The 7,322-nt window shown below is 46.2% G+C and overlaps 1 long non-coding RNA gene across 2 annotated transcripts; it reads right to left on the reverse strand.

The window, feature by feature from the left end:
• Nucleotides 1-867: 867 nt before the first annotated feature.
• Nucleotides 868-6,911, reverse strand: LOC147984894 (uncharacterized). 2 transcript variants are annotated; one of them, XR_015616303.1, is made up of 7 exons: nt 6,755-6,911; nt 5,342-5,412; nt 4,795-5,269; nt 4,534-4,644; nt 3,570-3,679; nt 2,497-3,221; nt 868-2,352 (listed from the first exon to the last, which is right to left on the reverse strand). It is a non-coding gene; the product is annotated as an uncharacterized LOC147984894 (long non-coding RNA). The 2 variants fall into 2 exon arrangements; XR_015616302.1 differs by having other exon boundaries at nt 3,570-4,644.
• Between the last annotated feature and the right edge of the window lie 411 nt (nt 6,912-7,322).

Here is a 7,322-nt window from a genome sequence, read left to right on the forward strand (position 1 = left end):
TCCGGGGTGCTGTCGTAACGTGGAGGCAGGTCAGGCTTCAACTTGCCTGGCAAGACGACGTTGCATAGCTCAATGGTGAAGGCACAACAGCCCGCTGTGGTCACCGGAGCCCGTCATGGGGGTGGAGCCTCATCTTGGTGCTCGTGCGCCACTGCTGCAGGCGTCGCGCTATCTTGACGTGGCAGTGGAGGGAGCGCTGGAGCACCTTCTTGCCACCGTTGGACCTCCCGGTAGCTTTCTTCTTCGTGCGCGGGTGCCCGGCATGGTGGGTCACACCGCGAGGGCGCGTGTCTTAGGCCGAGGGCGACGTCCTGACGAGGAGGTGGCGGAGAAGCTCAATGGGCTACGTTGCCTGCAGCAGGCGACGGACGAGGTAGCAAGAGGGACGATGCAGGAGAGCCCCTAGCCACGCTGACTAGCTCAGCGATGTGGTCCAACCAGTCTTTGTAGAGGTCATTGGCCGGGCGGTAGTGTAGGAGCTCACGCACCATGAGCAACGCAGCCTGCGCATTCACCGGATCATGACGAGCGTGGGAAGACGAGCCGGCCGACATCAACGACGGGGTGGCAGTGCTGCGACGAAGCTTGCTGCTTGTGCCCCGCCGGGCCGGTGACGACATTGGCGGTAGGTTATGGAGAACGACGGGGTGGCCCGCCGACGGGCACCGTTAGGGCAGCGCGCGCAGCGTGAGCGGCTCGACGCTCAACACGGGCTCGGTGAGCATCAGCCATGGAGACGGTGGAGTGGTGGCAAGTCGATCGATGGAAGAGAAGCTTCGACGCAGCCCTACCCGGCGCGCCAATTGTCGGATTCAACAGCCTAGCTCGACGAACCCAAGGGACAAGAGACACAACAGTTTATCCTGGTTCAGGTCACCTTGCAGTGTAATACCCTACACTAGCTTTGTGTTGGATTGCCTCGAGGGGCTGAGGATGAACTAGTACAGTGGTTTAACAACCTCAGGAGGTGAGGTGTTCTTGAGCTCAATGAGCTAGTGCGTGTGAGGATGGTCTGAATGATCCGATCCCTCTCTCGGGTGGTGGCTAAGTCCTATTTATAGTGGCCTTGGTCCTCTTCCAAATGTAGGTGGGAAAGGATCCCACAACGGCCAAATTGAAAGGGAGGCAACTAGTACAAGTTATCCTAACAAAATTACTCTTCGCCTGCAAAGGCTCGGGCAGTGATGCTGTAGTGGGCTCCGCGATGACCTCCGTCCTGCCAATATGGAAACCTTTGCCTGATTCCTTGGGACTCCGCACCTGCGCTTTCCTCCTTGGCACCAAAGGGGAAACTGGTACACTGCGCCCGCTGGCGCCCGCGTGGCCTTGGTCATCATGGCTCATGTCATGTGAACCTCGCAAGGTGCACCTTGCGTTGATATCTCCGCTCCGCTGGAGCCATCCTAGAGAGGCCGCCCCCCAGGGAGGCCTTGGCGTCATCCGCCTCGCGAGGGTTGGCCCCTCACGAGGGTCTTGTGTTGTCGCTGCTGAAACTCGGTCATACCGGGCCGCTAATGGAGCCACGTCGTGGGCTGCAGGCATGTAAGTCTGGGTACCCCCGTTCCTAGAACACCGACAGATTTGTTGGCTCATGAATATCTGCATTATCAAATGTCGACAACTTGGAGTGAATGCGTTCACATGGGTCTTTGGTAGTGCGATTGGTCGAGCGTGCAGTATTCTTCTTCCCCTGCAAAAAAATGTGTCGAATGATAAGACAACCATTTAAGAAAACGCATGAAGAGGACAAAAAGGTGAGCGGTAGGAACAAAATAATTTCCATGGTATTCATAAAAAAAATGAAAATGTGTGACATGCCAGAGCTGCCATTTGAAAACAAGGTATGGATGAACACACATGAAACGCAGGCTGTTGAAGTTAGTGGAAGCTATTAGTTGACGTATGAGTGGAGAAGATTTGCAATTTGGTCTAGTAAGGAGTTGCCATGCAGAAGAAGCAGGAGTTTCCATGCAGCAAATTTAGATCATAAAACAGCAGTTCCCATGTGGGACAGATAGGAGTAGCCATGTGGCAAGTTAGACAGTTGCCATGAGAGGCAGACAGTAGTTGCCACAAAAATGGGTCAAGTAAAAAGTTGGATATGGTTTAGAATGCATCAAACAAAAATTAGCATTAGGATAATAAAAAACAGGGAGAACCCATCTCTTGATTGTCTTCCTCAAGTCTTCCAGCATGACATGATCCCCGGTGTTGGACGTAGATTTGCGAGGAGACGACCTAGTGGAAGTGGTGGCACTAGCAGTGGGAGCCCCCTTGTTCAACCGGGCAGAAACACGGGTTGGCGTGGGTGCTTGTTTCTGCTTAACTGATGGTCCACCAGCTGTCGCCTCACTACACATAGAAGAATGGCAAATGAGAGCAAAAAATGGAAAATATAACCAAGTGTGAGACACAAAAATCATGGCGCACATAGAAATAAAAAAAGTCGGGCTGTTAAAAAGGAAGAACAAATAAAACGCTAAAGAAACATCGAACCTCCTCCTAGTAGCTATGGGATCGGTCCTACACCTCTTCCCAACAGAGCGTTGGCTAGCATCCTTTGGAGCCCTGCCCCTCTTTGAGAGCGAAATCCCCGTGTCTCTCGCACAGTTGGATCAATGCCTTCATCTGGTGGAGGAACATTCGGTGCATCCTTAGCATTCTTATCATCATCATGGTTAGTGTCATGTGGCACATTCTCCATGTCATCATCACCATCCTTGTCGATACCAGCATCCACGCCACCGAAGCCATCCCCAACTAGCTCCTCTTGTGTGTCAGGGAGCTCCCGAGAGCTGTTGTAGTCATACCTGCCACGGCAACTAGTTGGTCAATTTGTCCATTCTTCAACAAATGATGTGAACTGCCTCGCAACCATGTCGCTATCAGAACCATTCAGTGTTGTCTAGCCCTCGACCAACTTCCCAAGCAAGTTGGTCATGCCGGAACCAAAATGCCCGACTAGGTACTCAATAGGTGCCCCCGCCTAATCAAAAAACAAAAAGTAACAATTCCCAAACACATTAGAAACACGTGCATAAGAAAAGAAGGCAAACAAACCATAAAGAGAAATCAAATGCAAGAAAATATCATTCAAAAAACAAAAAAACATGCTTGAATATCTTAGAGGAACAAGTTGGAGCTGGATGCACATCCATCCACTTGCCAAAGTTTTGTGGCCCACCAAACACAGTGTAGTCTATGGCATCCTTGGCCATCAGCTAAAAAATAGCAAAAACAAAAAATATGTCAAAAGAAATAAGAAGTAGTGACTATGATCATGGATTGCAAAGGAAAAAAAGTTCGAGGGGGAACGGCGGAGTTGCCGTATGGAGACAAAAATGGTTGCCATGTGCAGAAAACCATGGTTGCCAAGTTCTTTATGAGTTGTTAGACATATTGAAATCAGTGAGGTGGTTGAATGGAATCCACAGACAAAGTTGAGTGCACAAAATGGAATATGGATGCCAAGTAAAGTGTTGTGCATTTCCCATGCAGAACCAAATGTATGCACCATGTTGTATACGCTATATATTCCCCACTTTGAAAAGAAAGAAGACAAAACTAACCTGCAGTTTCCCATATTTTGTATCAGATATCTTGTTTGCAGCAAGCACAACCTTGACATCATCATAAGTCTAGGCAGAGACAACAAACTTATGTGGAGGCGGCGGACCTCCTATCTCAGTAAAGTCGACAGTGGACAAATCAAGACGATCGACGTACATGAGCAGGTTTACACAATAAAGCGAGCAAGTAAATCAGAATATGCCAATGATCAGTGTTGTGTAGGAAAAGAAAATAGATAAAAATGCGGGAAAAAATAAAAGGAAAATGACTACAGTTTAAACGTCATTGGCAACATAGTCTCCCTTGAGTCACAAGTTCAAAAAGAAGAAGAAAGAAGAAACATTTTCCATGGGCGTGAGCTAATGTTTTCCATGTATCACTAATTAAAACGAAAGGGAACAAATGAATATAGGAAGTTAACAGTATGTGTTTTATAGAAAAATGCAAATTGCCTTTTGGATATCAACTACAGTTTCCATGGATCAAACCAACTTTACTTTGACATGTAAACTCACAAAAAATGAAACAAAGGGTTGCCATGCACGTGGATATCAACTACAGTTGCCATGGATCAAACCAACTTTACTTTGACATGTAAACTCACAAAAAAGAAGAAACATTTTCCATGGGCGTGAGCTAATGTTTTCCATGTATCACTAATTAAAACGAAAGGGAACAAATGAATATAGGAAGTTAACAGTATGTGTTTTATAGAAAAATGCAAATTGCCTTTTGGATATCAACTACAGTTGCCATGGATCAAACCAACTTTACTTTGACTATGGTTGCCATAAAAAAAGCAAAAATCAGTTAAAGCTCTGTCAAACTAGGCTTGACAGATTATGGCCAAACAGAGATACCAAATAGAAAACAATTTGGTTTCCACTTATGAACAGCTGCAATGGTGATTTAGGAAAGAATGAACTGTAGTAATAACATTTGCATAACGGTAGGGGAAAATACCATTAGGTGCAAGCGACATCCCTTCCGGTACATCTTATTTAAGAATGCACCATGCAGGAAGTCGGCAATGAATTTACACCAATTCATGTTTTAAACATCTTTCAGCTTCGCCTGCACAACAGAATTCCAGACAAAAAGATGTTGCATCGACATTCAATAAACACATCAAACTGGAAGTGACTAGCTTCTCCATGACATCAAAGACAAAAGATTGTAGGGAAATAGAATAGAGAGAGGGCATTCACCCGGATAGGGAGGCACCTGTTGCTTGGGCGAAGAGATGTGGTAGGCGCAAAGACAGCCGAGATCAAGTACATGAGCAGCTTCATCTTAAATACCTTGCCATGGCTATCATGCCCTCCAGCGAAGTTGCCAGCACAGTCATATTAGGCATGGATGCAATTCTAGGAAACAAATGGGTGAACAAAACTTCCTCAATCTCATTGTTCACCTCATACGGGACTTTGATTTCTCCACGGGAGACACCCAAAGTGCAGAACACAGATTCCTCATCGAAAGGCAGTCTTCCACGTCCCAGAATTACGAATTCCGTAGACTCGGGCACATATGTCTCTCCGAGCCAGTCGCATACAGGGTTTACTAGGTTCATGCATCGAACATCCATCAGAGCCTACATCCCCATCTCACCCGTAGCTCCCTTCTAGTCATTAGTAAATCCCTATTTCAATATAGTCAGGCATTCTTGCGAAGTCCTCTTGCGGTGACATTTCTTCTTCTATAGAACACAATTAGTTCTAATGTACCAATGAAAACTCAGTGTTAGATTAAAACATAGGGGAAAAGTTACCTCATCGCCATCTTTTGTACGATCGTTCGCATGATTCCGTGCCGGTAACTTCATGAAGTCGTCATCATCATCTTGATGGTCACCACAAGCCATTGTGTTACGGTAAGAACAAAAACACGTCACTGTAAAATGAAAACATAGCCGGCAGATGCGGAAAGAGAAGCACGAAGTAACGATTCACTTGATATCATCGATAACAAAAAGTAAAACTGCCATGTTTACCCCAAAATTTTAGAATGTGAAAGGAGGTCATTGCCATCTGCTGAACATGCACAAATAGGCAAAAAATAACCAATGGAAAAACAAGTGCAAAAACATGGCAACTGGATAGGTGTGTGCTTCTTAAAAATGCAATTGCCATGTAGCAGATTCAAGTTGCCGTGTTGGCACTAAACACTGTGGCAACTGAGGCAGTATAGTGGAACACCCAACTACCTTTATCCAACATGTAATCTGGCAGCTGACACGCTGGCTTAATAAAAGTACACATGACATCTACTAGGTTCAAGTTGCCGTGTTAACAACAAAGGATGTGGCAACTAAGGCAGTTCAATAGAACAGACAACTCCCATTGTACAACGTATAATGTGGCAACTCACACCTTGGCCTTCATAAAAAGGAGTTGCCATCTAATGTAATCAATATGTTGTGCTATCACAAAACACCATGGCAATGAAGTGAGTACATGGAACAAACAAACTGCCATTACTCTGCATATGACATGGCAGCTGGCATAGTTGATTCACAAAATTAGTTGCCACCTAGAAGGATAGTTGTAGATAAACAAATGCAATGAAATTGCCATGACTGCCATTATCCCACATTTCAAATATGCATCTATCTAGATCTAGGGCTCATACACAACTATCACTCCCTGAGTTGGACTCACAAACTATCATTATCCTACATAGGACACGGCAACTGACATAGTTGATTCAGAAAATTAGTTGCCATCAAGGAGTATAGTTGTAGGTAAACAAGTGTGTTGAAATTGCCATGACTACCATTATCCTACACATTGAAATGCACCTAACTAGATCTAGGGTTCATACACAACTATCAGACCCTCAATTCAACTACAACATCGCCATAAAACAGTGATAAGCACAACCTACGAGACAATCAGAAATAACAAAAACACATTAGAAATCGCTCACACATAAAATTGCAGGCATCTAATCTCTCGTACATAGATAGGTGGTTGTCGACTGGGCGAGCCTCACTGGCTTGACTACCACCGCGATGGCGATGGAACTGCGCAATGCCGCCCTAAATGGCACACATGTGACTCCCCCGCCGACAGGGACACTAGAGCGCCGCGAATCTACATGAATCTCGAGAGGGCTCAAGAGGAATGTAACCAGGGAGGAAGGGAGATAGATTTCACTAGTACAAAAGCTTCTATAGCCTTACCTACTCGTTGTGGCTACTCTGGCAATGACGCTCCGGTCCAGTGCCAGCAACGGCCGTGAATGCCATCGAATCTTCCGCCACTGCCTGCTCCTCTCGACTTCTCCTCCAATCGAATGGAACTGCTACAGAGGGTTGGTTGGGGAGTAATGAAGGGGACCGGGAGAAACCGTAGCACCGCTGAGGGGGTAAATGGCCAGTCGTGGGAGACGGGGAACAAAAGTCGTGCGAGGCGTGCGACCGCCCGCCCCGACTCGCAACTGGTCTCGTTCGAGGGAGAAACAACGTGCGGGCGAACTGACAAAAACTCTACACACCGGCCTTGTCCTACGTGGCACACAAAAACTTCCTCACCATGTCGAGATTTGTGCAAATTTAAATGGACAATGACCCAAGCGTTTGGGCGAGTTGCAATAGTGCCACACATGTGGGCGTTAGTGTTTTCATATATTTTTACCGATCAGATTTCCCTTTATGTCTCTCTTTGATTCCTTTCCTAACTCTCTCTTCTTGCCATTTTTATTTCACTCTCTTTCCAAACACACAAATTGGTTAGCACTTTTTTACTTAG

Source organism: Triticum urartu, chromosome 2A (assembly GCF_056163025.1).
Source record: "Triticum urartu cultivar PI428250 chromosome 2A, HENAU_Tu73, whole genome shotgun sequence".
Classification (NCBI taxonomy): Eukaryota; Viridiplantae; Streptophyta; class Magnoliopsida; order Poales; family Poaceae; genus Triticum; species Triticum urartu.